An 18,193-nucleotide genomic window follows, 5' to 3' on the forward strand; every position below is an offset into this window, starting at 1 on the left:
AAGACTAAATTGTGAACCTACACTTGTCTCCAATCCATGGCTCCTTCCTAGGCTTAATCCCACACCTACACTTGTCAATCATCCAAGCCAACAAGTGCACCAATCCTAGGCTAACAAGTGGGTGAATTCTCACCCTCCAAATGTCATCATCCAATGCATTAAAGTGTTTCCACACAAATGTCAACAAGTGGACCAATGAGAGTGTGACACTTGTTACACTTTTCAAAAATTGCAAAAAGGTCCTTTTTGAAAATATCTTCCAAATTTAATTACAAAATGGTCCCCAAGATGAAAAATAATTACTTTACTTAATTACACTAAAACCCCATAAGTTAAGAATAATTACACAAAAGTATGCATTAATGCCCCATTATGAAAGAAGTAAGCAATCAACATGCTTTTCTAAAAAAGTAAAAATACCACTATCATGGAAATCAAATATCATGAATGCATGCAAAACCGGAATCAAATCCGAGGACAAAAAGTGAGATTGTGCAAAGAAAAAGGATAAACGAGAAAAAGACAAAATGTGAATAGTGTTCGGAAAAATAAAATATGGAAATGACACAATCCCCAAAGGACATTGTCAATCCAAGGAAAAGAGTCTCAGAAATCATTCCAGAGCACTCAAGACGACATCAAGTGATGAAAAATCGAACCCAAAAAGGAAAAGACAACGGAAAAAAAAAAATATTCGTTAAAATCTGAGAAAAAAGAAAAGGAAGAAAAATGACAGGGTCATTACAGAACCAACTTCTTCAAAGAGATAAGGGGAAACTTCCCGCTCAACCATTTGAGAATCCTATAAGGATGCATGTGATTGACGAAGCCCCTCCTCCAAGTTGGCCTACTCATGAACAAGTCCAAGCAATCCAACCCTTGGCCGTCCTTTCTTGGCAACCGCAAATGCCAACATTAATTGTAGGACAGGGATAATAAAGATCTCATTTGGGCACATGAAGGTGAAGTTGAATATCTTCAATCCAACCCCCAATTCATTTGACAAGCATGAAGAAGTTAATGTTATGGAAAAATGTCATGACCATGAATGTGAAGGACTAGAGTCTTTGCTTGAAACCAAAACTCCAAAAAGCTCATCTTCAACCTTGAAACCAAAGAAAACTATTTCAAAGTCTTGTTTTGAAAGGGCATGGAAGCCCAAAGATTGTTTTGACCAAGGACCGAAAACGTCTTTTGAGCTTAATCCAACAAGTTCCTTAAAGAACGATTTGTTGGGTGGAGTTCAAAGCACTTAGCACCCCATCAAGGAGGGGATGCACTATAAGATGTTTGATCCGGGCTAAAAGAGCCCAACATCTTGCTAGAGACGTTAAAGACTAGCAAGACATTTCGTAGGGTGTCAAAACTCTATTTCTCCCTCATTTCTATCTTTAATTTCATTTCTTGTGAAGTCTAGATATTGGTTTTGGGTTCATATGCATTGCTAGGAATTGTGATTAGGATTGCATGCACTCTTATGTTGAAAATGAGCATTTTGCACAAGTTTGATCGATCTCAAAATAAGTTCGATTGATCGAACTTCCCACCTGTATCAAACCTGCATCCAAATCACTCTCTATCCAATCGTTCGAACAAACCTGCATATTTCAGTTCTCTATCCCATTGTTCTAACTTGTTCCTAGATCGATCTTTAGTTCTTCGATCGATCCAACTTTATCTTGGATCGATCTGCAGTTCCAACACTTAGAAAAATTTTGAACCCGCATCCAAAAGCCTCTCTGTCTCATCGAACTAACATTTATTCAATTCTTTGACTTTGTTTTAAATTCTTAATTTCAAAAATTCTAAAAAAAAATGTTTTATTATTTAATTTTTATTGTCATTTTTATTTTTCATAAAAAAAATAATAATAATAAAATAAAATAAAATAACTAAATAAATAATAATAATAAAATAATAATAATAATAATAAAATAAATAATATAAATAAATATTTTTCAAAAATCCTAAAAATACTTTTACTTTTATTTATTTTATTTATTTTTATTTTTTATTTTTCAAAAAATCCCAAAAATATTTTGTCACTTAAGAGGAGAGATCGATGTCAGTACGATCGATCTGAGGATTCAGTTCGATCAATCGAACTGGCAAGGGAATGTTTTTCAAACTCGATTTAGGGTCATTCGATCGATTTCACAAGAATCGATCTCAAACCCTCGTTTCACCCTTCGTCGCTGCATACAACTCTTCTCTATCTCCGGCGAGACTCCGGCAACCATCCCAAGCGTCAAATCTCTCTCTCTCTCTTCTCGGATCTAGGATCTCATCTTCATCTCACCTTCTTTCTCGATTCCAGTAAGATCCGAGACCTCATCTCTTTAATTCAAGCTCTAATTTCATGAATCCGTGCTTTAATTGTTAGATCTATGTTGTTTTGAGGATGCATATTGCCATTGATGACGTTTTGAAGCTTTGTATATATGTGTTTATATATGTATATATATGTTTTATATTTTCTTGATTTTAATTTTGATTTTGGGGGTCACGGGCCGAATCAAGTGACCAATGTTGATGATTTGTTGTGTAGATGGGCCCACGACCATGTTCGTGAAGGCCCCGTGCCATCCACGTCACAGATCTGTGACTTTTCGAGTTTCACCTCACAGTTCGATCAATCAAACTTTTTATTCGATCGATCTGTTACAGATCGATCTCACTTATTCTCGATCAATCGAACTTGCATCGGTCTCACATGTTTGTGATCGATCGAACTTCACAGATTTACTTCACACATTTCACACACCATCTCTTGTGTTTTATGCTATCTCATACATGCCTAATGCCTATGTTTTCCACATTGGATGCATTCCATACTTATATTGTCTTGCATGTCTCATATCATGTCACTTATTTCTTGTCACTTACATAGATTCATGTTCCATATCTATTTTGTCTATCTTATTTGACATGCATGATTCTATCAACTGTGCTTTAATTCTGTATACCAGCACTGACTTCCTTTTTGCAAGTTTTCCTTTTATTTTGTAGGCCATGGCAAGGGTCAAGACTGTTGCTCATGAACACTATCTCTGCCGAGCCAGGCAGAGTTTGTTAGACGAGGCAGGTCTATCTCATGCCCAAGACCCCATTCAGGAGGAGCCAGCAGAGCCCACTCCACCTCAGTCTCCAGCTGACAGTCGACTACAGTCTTCCGCCGAGGCATTTTCTTCACAGGCTGACGCTGAGGCTGAGCACACACCATCTCCATCACCACCACCAGCTCAACCAGCCAAGCACTTAGACCGGTCATGTAACGACCCGGTCATTTGCTTTCCTTTTCTTTTTCCTGAAATTTTACGAATGAATTTTTTTCGTTTAATTGTCCTTTCTAAACTCTGTTTCTTGTCACTTAGTGTCGTCTCGAGTGCTCAGAATTGGTTTCTGAGACTCTTTCATGTGAATTGACAACTTCCTTTGAGGACCGAGTCATTTTCGCATTTTTCGTTTTTCGGACACTATGCGCTATTTCGTCTTTTCACTATTTTGTCATTTTTCCTATTTCGCCTTATCTCCATTTGTCAGTTTTTGGCACAACCTCACTTCTCATGCTCAGAGTTGGTTTTTGACTTCACGTGCCTTCATCTTGGGTGGTTTTCTTGAAATACGTATCTTTACTTTTGCAAGAAAGTACTCTGGTTGCTCCTGGTGTCCATTAGGGCATAGATGCACAATTCTTCAGAATCTTTTTCATTTCTTAGGATGTTTTTCGTAAATATATTTTGAAGATATTTTATTTCAGGGGCATCTAAGAAAATATCTTTTGGAAGATATTTTCATTCTGGGGCAATTTCGCAGTTAACCCTTTTTGTAGGGGTCATTGTGCGATTAATGAAAGTTATCGCAAAAGGTCTCGTCTGGAGCCTGGATCCTCGTACGGGATTCATTTTCACATTTCATTGAGTCATGGACTCTTAGAATTTCCTTTTGGTTGTTTTCCCCAGTTTTAGAGATTTCTGGCCCTAGTTGCCGCCGAACTTGTTTAGGGCATATCTCTTTGCACGGGACTCGATTTTTGACGCCGTTTCTTCCGTTCTTCATATTTTCTCATTTTGAATCTTTTTTGTTCATGGAGTTTGGCCGTTTAAGCGCGTTTGCTCAAAAATCCACTTTTCCAGACCCGGCGAGACCCTTTCGGGGCAGTTTTTGAGACTTACTATAAATAGAACACTTAAAGAAGAAAAATCAGATTTTGAACACCTTACCCACCTCTCTTGGCCGGATCTCCTAGCAGCCATGGCTGCCACTTTCTTTCTCCTCCTTTGGTCCACTTTTCCTTGGTAGAAATCCTTCGGCCTTAGCATTTATTGCTTCCCTCAACGTGCTCTACCTTTTGCCCTTATTAGAATCAATTTTCGACGATTTTTTGAGTTCAGGTTTGGAGTCAAGTTGAGATTTTCATGGGGCTTCTTGTGAATTCTTGGTTTTGGTGGGCCTTTCAGATTTCATCTCAAATTGAGGTAGGGGATGTTCTAGGTTTAAATTCTTGTTATATAGCGTGCTTGTGATGCTTATACAACTTGTTGGCATGATTAATTATAAAACCTTAAGATTTTATTATTTATTTTTCTGTTACGGGATCTGATTTTCTAGGTTGCTTATGACTTGGTTTGAACATGTAGCATGATTTTATATTGCCCCTTGATATGCTCATTGTCGTGTATTAAAATTAGAACATTTGAATAAGTATTAAAGATTTTATTTAATATTTATCTTAGGTGAAAGATTAATTCACATGGCCTTAACTAGCTTGAAATTAATATGTGTTAACATATTATATTAGGCCTTAGCATGCTCTTCAACATAGTTGAATTTGAAAGTAATTGGAGGTGTTTTGAAAATTATTAATTATTAATTAATTTGATTAATTAATTTACCCCGAGTGCACTATTCACTCTATTTAAATTCCGACTTGATATTCTTGACTTACATGCCATATAGCTTCACATATATTTGATTTAGAATATTCGGTTAGGTTTTGAAACCTTTTATTTAATTAAATTACATGTTTAAGATTTAATCCTCATGGTGATATAAAACTTGGAATTGTATCGTGGCATACTAGAAAATTAAGCTTAGGTATAGTTGTTCACATATATTAAATTGGGAATAATTGCATAAGAATTGCAACTTTTAATTTATATTTTACTTTAGTGAAAGTTTAATTCACATGGTCATAAATTGAATGAAATAAACTTGTAATGTGATATTACATTAGTCCTTGGCATGTTCTCTAAGATATGTTAAATTGAGAGCATTTGGTTAAGTTTAAAAATCTAGGGATTTTAATTAAATGAATTAATTAAAATCTATTTAATGGTCCCCTTAGCTTAATTAAGTTTTTAACTTGATAATTGTATTGATCATGACTTGTTTACTAGCATATATTAATTTGGGACTATTAGAAGTTGTTTTAGAACCTTGGGATTTAAATTGGCATGATTTAATTAAAGTTCTACCTTGTTGTTCTAACAACCTAATTGAGTTTTAGAATGGATATAGGTGATGACCTTGCCATGTCCTTTAACATGTGTTAAATTGAGGTTAATTGGAATTGAATCGGAATCTATAGAATTTAATTGTGTTTATCTATTTAAATTCTATCAATTTGCTCCATGATCTAGTTGTGTTTTAGAAGTGGTTTCTATATTCAAATCATGGACTTAGACTTGTTGTATATTCATTTGGTTTTTCTTTGAACATTGGATAACATAGTTGTTATGTTTGTACTCATGAGAATATGTTTTCCTTATTGAATATATTGTTGCCTTGTGTAATGATTTGTACATTTCGTATTTAACATCTTTCATGCATAGCGTATAACGAATCGCACACTAAAGATTCGACATTCATCATATCATATTAGTTGTGGATTTAGAGCAGTATTGTATAGGTTTCCAAATTTTGTTGTGCTTAGTAGATAGTCGATTATCTTGCATATTCCTGTTGTTATATGTGTTGTTGCACAACTTGTTGATTTTGGAAACTTGGGGATGTCGTTGTTTGGCTATGGCTAGGACGTGGTTCTAGTACGGGGGATAGTCCCTCTATATAGTCTAGTGCGCACAAAGGGAGGTTACCCATGGGCTAGTAATCCTAAAGTAACTGATCCGGCGTGACGTCCGAGTATTCACTTTGTTTGATTTCGCATTTCATTTTCAAGTTGATAACTAGATGATGTTGTAACTTGTTGTTCCTTATTTGTCGTTCCATTTTAAGTTACATGATATTAACTTTATGAAATTGTGATTTATGCGTTGTATTGGGAGTTCCAATGTTGGTTAAATTGCATCGACATAGAAAATTGTGTTTTGACGTTCTAACAAAGCTTAGGATTGATCCTATTGATTCATTAAGAACTTAGACGTTAGGTGGCATAAACCACTACTGTTATTTTGTACTTTAGATTCTAAGTTGATGGCTTTGAGAACTTATACCTTGTTGCATTCTATAACATGCTCTTTTGTTATTGAATTGCATGGATAATGTGATTCTTGTTAACTTGTATTCAAATATACTTTTGTCATGTTGAATGGATTACTCTGGACCGAGTTCAATTGTATTGAAAATGCAATTAATGTTAATCTATGCTCAAGCACTCTTCTTGTTGTGCTCTTTGGATTATCCCAACCATAATTCGTTTCATACAGGTATGTATATTATGATTCTTGTTGCTTAGACTCTAAGGTAGCTTAGGATACTTCCCGAGTCTCACTTGGCCATAGACGCTAGGTGGTATGAGCCCCTTTAACATGTTTCACCTTAAGGTGATAAATTTGTAAAACGTAGGTCGATGCACACTCATTTCCTACGAGTAGCTTTATGTTACACACCCCTACGATACTGGGGCATATTTCAGGTACAAGAATCAAAGTTGAGGTCTTCATTATGCTTGGATGGTTTGTGGACTTGGAGAGTTCCATTTTTGTGAAGGTTGGCTTGGAATGCCAATTCTAGTGTTATATGTCAACATGTATACATTTGATTCCTTATATGTAATTTGTACATGAGTACACTCTTTACGATGTATTTGACATGTATGAGATGAAGCCGGAGGCCAATGACATGTAATTTGTATCCTATGTAAATTTTGACTTCATGGAATATTATGAAAGTATTGAAAAATATTGAGTTTTTGCTTCACCATGCTTGCATTGAGAGTGGGAATTCCATTTTGATTCTTCCATTAGCATTTATTCACCATGTATGAAGTGTGGCCAAGGGCCAAGCGGCATTTTGAAACCATCTCGTGATTTTAAATTCCAAGTTTTTGTTTCAAACTTCATTTTTGGCATTTTGGCCGTTGGGGGTTCATATTTTATATCGGCTATATTTTTGGGTTATGGAACATTGTAGCATATCTTACTAGGTAAGTTACGTTTGCGTGCATAGTCGTTTCCGGGTAAAGCTTCTTCTTTGGTGAAATGAGCTTCCTACGGACTCATTTTACACTTTTGTTGCATACTCTGACCTAAGGGTATTTTGGGAATTTCCTTTGGGAAATAAATTCTGTTCTTTGTATGGTCACTTGGAAAATGTGATTTTAGGGGGGGTTTTTTCTTCGTGTTTTTCCAGAAAATTCCATCTTGGCATCAGAAATCGCATCCGAAGTTCAGCTGTCAGTTTTTAAATTTAGTAGCTTTTTGGACCCTTTGCACCAGTTTTCTTGGGCGGGCATTTTGGGCACTTCACACTGCGTATTTTTCGATTTTCCACAAAATTCACGTAGAAAACTCAATTTTGAAGGGGGTTTATTCTTTGTATTTTTCCAGAAAATGTCATCTATGCCCTCAAATTTCCATTTTTTTCGGAAAAACCCCTACTGCCAGGTTTTTGGGTCGCACCCTTACTGCCTCTTCACATCTAAACCGTTAGATGGGATCTCGTAACCTGTTAGATGAGTGTGGGCAGCATTTTTGTCACTGTTTTGGGCCTCCTAACCGGTTAGGAAGGTCTCCTAACCGGTTAGATGATCTAGGGTTTGCACTTTTTGACCGTTTTGCCCCTTCTTTTTCCGTTAGCCATATATTCTTCATCCGGACTCCGAATCAAGCGATTTTTGAGTCTAAGTTCATTGATTTTTCGTTGTCTTTCCAATGGTGTGCTCGGTGGCACCCACTTTTAAGCTAGAAATGACGATTTTGAGCCTAGGTTCAATCTGGTTCATTTTTGAAACGTTGCTTCTCCATTTGATTCCTTTGGGTTCTATGACCTCGTTGAGGGTCATAATGGTGTCTTAGAGCCATGTTGTATCTCTAGAGACCGTTGTTTTATCTTTTGCTTCTGCACTTCGGATCCGTTATCGGGTCATCTTTCGGTTCATCACTGACGCACCGGGTTAAAAAACTTAGGCCGTCATAGGTGGTATCAGAGCGTTCAAGTTCGAATACCTTAGACGACAGGTTTTTGGTGCATATCATGTTTATGTTGTTTTCCTTTGATATGTCATTTGTATCTTAATAACATGCCTTGTTTGATAACATGTCTTGTATGATAACATATTAATATGCTTAAATGTTGTGAGACGCCTATTATTATTGTTACGCATGCTTTCGGTGTATATGTTTTTTCTGATAACATGGTCTTGGTGTGACATTATATTTGTGTGCTTGTGTTAGCATGACTGTATGCGATGTATGTCGGCATACCTTACGTTTTTCATTCACGTGTATTGTCGTACCATTTACTTACATGCTTCTTGATAATATATTTTGAGTTGACAGCATATCTGTTTGCTTATGTGGCAACTTGTTTAGAAGCATACTTTGACTGTTTTAGTATATGATATATGCTTGTTTACCTTAGTACATGGTACCTGTTTGTCCTCTTAACATGTGGTATATGCTTGTCTACCTGAGTATATTGTATACGCTTGTTCATCTTGACATGATTATATGCAGCATATCATCATGTTTTACGTCCTTCTCTTGTATACTTGGACATGTTTTATGTGATCTTACTACTTATGTGAGTAGATAGTCTGTTGCTATGTTATATGCTAGCTGTCCCCTTTTTATGTCTGGTTTTGACATTGTCTCTTAGGATCTGTCGTTTCCCTTGGATGCCTTCTTGTTTCACGAGTTTCTTCCTTGGATAGGAGGAATTCATTCCGTAGGGACCCATGTTGGGAATCTTCTTGTCTATTCTGTTGGTTGATGCGAGTGAGGCTCATGTGAGCGTAGAATCGCAGTCATTGTCTGGTGGGGTGAGACGTGGGCCAGGGAGGTACCATTTCATTCCCTTTCATCGTGGCTTTTAGATCTAAGGCCTTAAGCATAATGGTGCCAGTGTCATTGTTGTCAGAGTTTTGGGATTAGCTACCCCAACTCTCGCAGATGCTTGGTTCCCGCGGTGATTTTGGTAATGATCATTTTCGACATTGATGTCATTTGTATCGAAAAGTTCTTTTCTGGAGCATGTTACGAACTAGTGCCTTATACTGTCATGCTACCTTACTGACGAGTAAGTGTGGGCGAGTTCTGGTCACTGTTCGTACTGCCTTGTCACTCTCTTCTTCTATCATGTTTCAACATTTTGTTGTCTTGGGATTCTGTCGGTAGTTGACATTGAGTTAACGTGCCGATTCGTATGAGATGTTGTCTCAGTTCATGGTTTCGCGTTCCTTCAGTTGATCTTTAGACTTCAGGATTTGTCCTTCAGTGCGTTGTGAACTGTCCTTTGATTTGACCTTTTGTTCGGTCATTATTCTATTCTCTCTGGTATGTTCCTAATTTCGGGGACGAAATTCCTTTAAGGAGGGTAGGTTGTAACGACCCGATCATTTGCCTTCCTTTCCTTTTTCCTGAAATTTTACGAATGAATTTTTTTCGTTTAATTGTCCTTTCTAAACTCTGTTTCTTGTCACTTAGTGTCGTCTCGAGTGCTCAGAATTGGTTTCTGAGACTCTTTCATGTGAATTGACAACTTCCTTTGAGGACCGAGTCATTTTCGCATTTTTCGTTTTTCAGACACTATGCGCTATTTCGTCTTTTCCCTATTCTGTCATTTTTCGTATTTCGTCTTATCTCTGTTTTTCAGTTTTTGGTACAACCTCACTTCTCATGCTCAGAGTTGGTTTTTGACTTCACGTGCCTTCATCTTGAGTGGTTTCCTCGAAATACGTATCTTTACTTTTGCAAGAAAGTACTCTGGTTGCTCCCGGTGTCCATTAGGGCATAGATGCACAATTCTTCAGAATCTTTTTCATTTCTTGGGGTGTTTTTCGTAAATATCTTTTGAAGATATTTTATTTCAGGGGCATCTAAGAAAATATCTTTTGGAAAATATTTTCATTCTGGGGCAATTTCGCAGTTAACCCTTTTTGTAGGGGTCATTGTGCGATTAAGGAAAGTTATCACAAAATGTCTCATCTGGAGCTTGGATCCTCGTACGGGATTGATTTTCACATTTCGTTGAGTCATGGACTCTCAGAATTTCCTTCTGGTCGTTTTCCCTAGTTTTAGGGATTTTTGGCCCCGGTTGCCGCCGAACTTGTTTGGGGCATATCTCTCTGTACAGGACTCAGTTTTTGACACCGTTTCTTCCATTGTTCATATTTTCTCATTTTGAATCTTTTTTGTTCACGAAGTTTTGCCGTTTGTGCGTGTTTGCTCAAAAATCCACTTTTCCGAACCTGGCGAGGCCCTTTTGGGGCAGTTTTTGAGACTTACAATAAATAGAACACTTAAAGAAGAAAAATCAAAATTTGATCATCTTCCCCACCTCTCTTGGCCGGATCTCCTAGCAGCCATGGCTGCCACTTTCTCTCTCCTCCTTTGGTCCACTTTTCCTTGGTAGAAATCCTTCGGCCTTAGCATTTATTGCTTCCCTCGACGTGCTCTACCTTTTGCCCTTATTAGAATCCCTTTTCGACGATTTTTCGAGTTCGGGTTTGAAGTCAAGTTGAAATTTTCAGGGGGCTTCTTGCGAATTCTTGTTCACGGTGTTGTCCCCGACAAAACCTCTCGGTATCCTTAAATTTAGAGCACTTTTATTTTGGTGGGCCTTTGAGATTTCATCTCAAATTGAGGTAGGGGATGTTCTAAGTTTAAATTCTTGTTATATAGCATGCTTGTGATGCTTATACAACTTGTTGGCATGATTAAATATAAAACCTAGAGATTTTATTATTTATTTTTCTATTATGGGATCTGATTTTCCCGGTTGCTCATGACTTGGTTTGAACATGTAGCATGATTTTATATTGCCCCTTGATATGCTCATTGTCGTGTATTAAAATTGGAACATTTGAATAAGTATTAAAGATTTTATTTAATATTTATCTTAGGTGAAAGATTAATTCACATGGCCTTAACTAGCTTGAAATTAATATGTGTTAGCATATTATATTATGCCTTATCATGCTCTTCAACATAGTTGAATTTGAAAGTAATTGGAGGTATTTTCAAAATTAGTAATTATTAATTAATTTGATTAATTAATTTGCCCCGAGTGCACTATTCACTCTATTTAAATTCTGACTTGATATTCTTGACTTACATGCCATATAGTTTCACATATATTTGATTTAGAATATTCGATTAGGTTTTGAAACCTTTTATTTAATTAAATTCCATGTTTAAGATTTAATCCTCATGGTAATATACAACTTGGAATTGTATTGTGGCATGCTAGAAAATTAAGCTTAGGTATAGTTGTTCACATATATTAAATTGGGATTAATTGTATGAGAATTGAAACTTTTAATTTATATTTAACTTTAGTGAAAGTTTAATTCACATGGTCATAAATTGAATGAAATAAACTTATAATGTGATATTACATTAGTCATTGGCATGTTCTCTAAGATATGTTAAATTGAGAGCATTTAGTTAAGTTTGAAAATCTAGGGATTTTAATTAAATGAATTAATTAAAATCTATTTAATGGTCCCCTTAGCTTAATTAAGTTTTTAACTTGATAATTGTATTGATCATGACTTGTTTACTAGCATATATTAATTTGGGACTATTAGAAGTTGTTTTAGAACCTTGGGATTTAAATTGGCATGATTTAATTAAAGTTTACCTTGTTGTTCTAACAACCTAATTGAGTTTTAGAATGGATATAGGTGATGACATTGCCATGTCATTTAACATGTGTTAAATTGAGGTTAATTGGAATTGAATCAGAATCTATAAAATTTAATTGTGTTTATCTATTTAAATTCTATCAATTTGCTCCATGATCTAGTTGTGTTTTAGAAGTGGTTTCTATATTCAAATCATGGACTTAGACTTGTTGTATATTCATTTGGTTTTGCTTTGAACATTGGATAACATAGTTGTTATGTTTGTACTCATGAGAATATGTTTTCCTTATTGAATATATTGTTGTCTTGTGTAATGATTTGCACATTTTGTATTTAACATCTTTCATGCATAGCGTGTAACGAATCGCACACTGAAGATTCAACATTCATCATATCATATTATTTATGGATTTAGAGCATGTATTGTATAGGTTTCCAAATTTGGTTGTGCTTAGTAGATAGTCGATTATCTTGCATATTCCTGTTGATATATGCGTTGTTGCACAACTTGTTGATTTTGGAAACTTTGGGATGTCGTTGTTTGGCTATGGCTAGGATGTGGTTCTAGTACGGGGGATAGTCCCTTTATATAGTCTAGTGCGCACATAGGGAGGTTACCCATGGGCTAGTAACCCTAAAGTAACTATGTTGTCGGTCTGATCCGGTGTGACGTCCGAGTATTCACTTTGTTTGATTTCGCATTTCATTTTCAAGTTGATAACTAGATGATGTTGTAACTTGTCGTTCCATTTTAAGTTACATGATGTTAACTTTGCGAAATTGTGCTTTATGCGTTGTATTGGGAGTTCCAATGTTAGTTAAATTGCATCGATATTGAAAATTGTGTTTTGACATTCTAACAAACCTTAGGATTGATCCTATTGATTCATTTAGAACTTAGACGTTAGGTGGCATTAACCACTACTGTTATTTTGTGCTTTAGATTCTAAGTTGATGGCTTTGAGAACTTATACCTTGTTGCATTGTATAACATGCTCTTTTGTTATTGAATTGCACGGATAATGTGATTCTTGTTAACTTGAATTCAAATATACTTTTGTCATGTTGAATGGATTACTCTAGACCTAGTTCAATTGTATTGAAAATGCAATTCATGTTAATCTATGCTCAAGCATTCTTCTTGTTGTGTTCTTTGGATTATCCCAACCATAATTCGTTTCATACACGTATGTATATCATGATTCTTGTTGCTTAGACTTTAAGGTAGCTTAGGACGCTTCCCGAGTCTCACTTGGACATAGACGTTAGGTGGCGTGAGCCCCTTTAACATGTTTCACCTTAAGGTGATAAATTTGTAAAACGTAGGTCAATGCACACTCATTTCCTATGAGTAGCTTTATGTTACTCAACCCTATGATACTGGGGCATATTTCAAGTACAAAAATCAAAGTTGAGGTCTTCATTATGCTTGGATGGTTTGTGGACTTGGAGACTTCCATTTTTGTGAAGGTTGGCTTAGAATGCCAATTGTAGTCTTATATGTCAACATGTGTACATTTGATTCCTTATATGTAATTTGTACATGAGTACACTCTTTACGATGTATTTTACATGTATGAGATGAGGCCGGAGGCTAATGACATGTAATTTGTATCCTATGTAAATTTTGACTTCATGGAATATTATGAAAGTATTGAAAAATATTGAGTTTTCGCTTCACCTTGTTTGCATTGAGAGTGGGAATTCCATTTTGATTCTTCCATTAGCATTCATTCACCATGTATGAAGTGTGGCTAAGGGCCAAGCTGCATTTTGAAACCATCTCGTGATTTTAAATTCCAAGTTTTTGTTTCAAACTTCATTTTTGGCATTTTGGCCATTGGGGGGTCATATTTTGTATCGGCCATATTTTTGGGCTATGGACCATTGTAGCACATCTTACTAGGTAAGTTACGTTTGCGTGCATGGTCGTTTCCGGGTAAAGCTTCTTCTTTGGTGAAATGAGCCTCCTACGAACTCATTTTACACTTTTGTTGCATACTCTGACCTAAGGGTATTTTGGGAATTTCCTTTGGGAAATAAATTCTGTTCTTTATATGGTCACTTGGAAAATGTGATTTTAGGGGGGGTTTTTTCTTCGTGTTTTTCCAGAAAATTCCATCTTGGCATCAGAAATCGCATCCAAAGTTCAGCTTTCAGTTTTTAAATTTAGTAGCTTTTTGGACCCTTTGCACCAGTTTTCGTTTTTCGATACTATGCGCTATTTCGTCCTTTTCCCTATTCTGTCTTATCTCCGTTTGTCAGTTTTTGGCACAACCTCACTTCTCATGCTCGGAGTTGGTTTTTGACTTCACGTGCCTTCATCTTGAGTGGTTTCCTCCAAATACGTATCTTTACTTTTGCAAGAAAGTACTCTGGTTGCTCTCGGTGTCCCTAGGGGCATGGATGCACAATTCTTCATAATCTTTTTCATTTCTTGGGGTGTTTTTCATAAATATCTTTTGAAGATATTTTATTTCAGGGGCATCTAAGAAAATATCTTTTGGAAGATATTTTCATTCTGGGACAGTTTTGCAGTTAACCTTTTTGTAGGGGCTATTGTGCAATTAACAAAAGTTATTGCAAAATATCTCGTCTAGAGTCTGGATTCTCGTATGGGATTCATTTTAACTTTTTGTTGACTCGTAAATTCATAGAATTCCGTTCTGGTTGTTTTTCTCTAGTTTCAGAGTTTCTAGTCCCGGCTTGCGCCAAACTTGTTTTGGGCATAACTTTCTGCTCGAGACTCAGTTTTTGACGCCGTTTCTTCCGTTGTTCATATTTTATCATTTTGAATCTTTTTTGTTCACAAATTTTTGCCATTTGAGCGTGTCTGCTCAAATTTTACTTTTTCAGACCCGGTGGTGCCCGTTCGGGGCACTTTTTGAGATTTCTATAAAAGGGGGGTGAGATATTTCATTTTTCATCTTCTCCCCTCTTCATGCATGACCTGGAGCTCCCATGGCAGCCCAAGGGGTGCTGCCATCTTCTCTCTCCTCTTTTGGTTCACTTTTCCTTGATAGAAAGTCTTCGGCCTTAACGTTTGTTGTTCCCCTTGCCGTGCTCTACCTTTCCCCCTTATTAGAATTCAGTTTTAACCATTTCTTGAGTTTGGTTTTGAGGTCAAGTTATGATTTTGATGGGGTTTTGATGGGGGTTATGTTCACGGTGTTGTCCCTGACAAAACCTCTCGGTATCGTCGAATTCGAAGCACTTTTATTTTGGTGGGCCTTTGGGATTTTCATCTCAAATTGAGGCAGGGGATGTTTTAGGTTTAAATTCTTGTTATATAGCATGTTTGTGATGTTTATACTACTCGTTTGCATGATTAAATATAAAATCTAGAGATTTTATTATTTAATTTTCTTGTACGGGATCTAATTTTCCCGGTTGCTCATGACTTGGTTTAAACATGTAGTATGATTTTATATTACCCCTTGATATGCTCATTGTCGTGTACTAAAATTGGAACATTTGAATAAGTATTAAAGATTTTATTTAATATTTATTTAAGGTGAAAGATTAATTCACATAGCCTTAACTAGCTTGAAATTAATATGTGTTAGCATATTATAATAGGCCTTAGCAAGCTCTTCAACATAGTTGAATTTGAAAGTAATTGGAGGTGTTTTGAAAATTAGTAATCATTAATTAATTTGATTAATTAATTTGCCTCGAGTGCACTATTCACTCTATTTGAATTCCGACTTGATATTCTTGATCTACATGCCATATAGCTTCACATATATTTGATTTAGAATATTCGGTGAGGTTTTGAAACCTTTCATTTAATTAAATTCCATGTTTAAAATTTAATCCTCATGGTGATATACAACTTAGAATTGTATTGTGGCATGCTAGAAAATTAAGCTTTGGTGTGGTTGTTCACATATATTAAATTGGGATTAATTGCATGAGAATTGCAACCTTTATTTTATATTTAACTTTAGTGAAAGTTTAATTTACATAGGTGCAACTTACATGAAATAAGCTTGTAATGTGATATTACATTAGTCCTTGGCATGTTCTCTAAGATATGTTAAATTGAGAGCATTTGGTTAAGTTTAAAAATCTAGAGATTTTAATTAAAAGAATTAATTAAAATCTATTTTGTGGTCCCATTAGCTTAATTAAGGTTTTAACTTGATATTTGTATTGGCCATGACTTGTTTACTAGTATATATTAAATTGGGACTATCTGAAGTTGTTTTAGGACCTTGAGATTTAAATTAGCATGATTTAATTAAAGTTCTACTTTGTTGTTCTAATAACCTAATTGAGTTTTAGAATGGATATAGGTGATGACCTTGCCATGCCCTTTAACATGTATTAAATTGACGTTAATTGAAATTGAATCGGAAATCTAGAGAATTTAATTGTGTTTATCTATTTAAATTCTATCAATTTGCTCCATGATCTAGTTGTGTTTTGGAAGTAGTTTCTATATTCAAATCATGGACTTAGACTTGTTGTATATTCATTTGCTTATATTTTGAACATTGGATAACATAGTTGCTATGTTTGTATTCATGAGAATATGTTTTCCTTATTGAATATATTGCTGCCTTGTGTAATGATTTGAACACTTCGTGTTTAACATCTTTCATTCATAGCGTGTAACGAATCGCACACTGAAGATTCGACATTCATCATATCATATTAGTTGTGGATTTAGAGCATGTATTGCATAGATTTCCAAATTTGGTTGTGCTTAGTAGATAGTTGATTATCTTGCATATTCCTATTGATATATGCATTGTTACATAACTTGTTGATTTTAGAAACTTGGGGATGTCGTTGTTTGACTATGGCTAGGACGTGGTTCTAGTACGGGGGATAGTCCCTCTATATATAGTCTAGTGCGCACATAGGGAGGTTACCCATGGGCTAGTAACCCTAAAGTAACTATGTTGTCGGTTTGATCTGGCGTGACGTCCGAGTATCTACTTTGTTTGATTTCGCATTTCATTTTCAAGTTGATAACTAGATGATGTTGTAACTTGTTGTTTCTTAATTGTCGTTTCATTTTAAATTACAGGATGTTAACTTTACAAAATTGTGCTTTATGCATTGTATTGGGAGTTCCAATGTTGGTTAAATTGTATCGAAATTGAAAATCGTGTTTTGACGTTCTAATAAAGCTTAGGATTGATCCTATTAATTCATTTATAACTTAGATGTTAGGTGGCATGACCCACTTCTGTTGTTTTCATGCTTTAGATTTCAAGCTGATAGCTTTAAAAAATTGTATTTTGTTGCCTTGTATAATATGCTTTTATGTGGTTAGATTGCATTGAAGTTGTAAATTGCGTTTTGATTGTCCAGCATGGCTTAGGGTGATTCTTTAGACTTATTTAGAACATAGACATTAGGTGACATGATCACTTTAGTTGTTTCTGTATTCGAGATTGCAAGTTAATACCTTTAAGAACCTATATCTTGTTGCTTTGTATAACGTGCTTCCATATTGTTTAAATGGCATAGATGATGTGATTTATGCTAGAAACACTCTAAGGTAGCTTAGGATGCTCCCTGAGTCTCATTTCGATATAGACGTTAGGTGGCATGAACCCCTTTAACATGTTTCACCTTAAGGTGATAAATTTGTAAAATGCTAGGTCGATGCATGCTTATCTCCTACGAGTAGCTTTATGTTACTCACCCCTACGATACTGGGGTATATTTCAGGTACGAAGACTTGGTTCGTGATGCCTAGCATTCCTTGGATGTCGTGTAGGTTTCAAATTTCCATTTCATGCGAATGTTAGCATGAAATGTCATTTTATAGACTTATATGTCAAAATATGTATATTTGATTCCATGTATGTAAAGTGTACTTAAGTACACTTATTTTAATGTATTTGATATGTATGAAATGAGGCCGGAGGCCAATGACCATTATATTGTATTCTATGTACTTTTTAACTTCATGAAATATTGTGAAAATCTTGAAAAATCGCAAGTCATTGCTTCACCATGGTTGCATTGGGTGTGGGAATTTCATTCTCATTCTTTTATAGGGTCTCATAAATCATGTTTGAAGTGTGGCCAAGGGCCAAACGGTCATTTGATCCCGTTTTGTATTTTTGGATTCCGAGTTTTCATTCTAAGTTCCATTTTTGCCTTTTTGCCCGTTGGGGGGTC

This window comes from Cornus florida, unplaced genomic scaffold (assembly GCF_030987335.1).
Source record: "Cornus florida cultivar Cherokee Brave unplaced genomic scaffold, ASM3098733v1 CherokeeBrave_3.0.0_Hap2_Chr06, whole genome shotgun sequence".
Taxonomy (NCBI): domain Eukaryota; kingdom Viridiplantae; phylum Streptophyta; class Magnoliopsida; order Cornales; family Cornaceae; genus Cornus; species Cornus florida.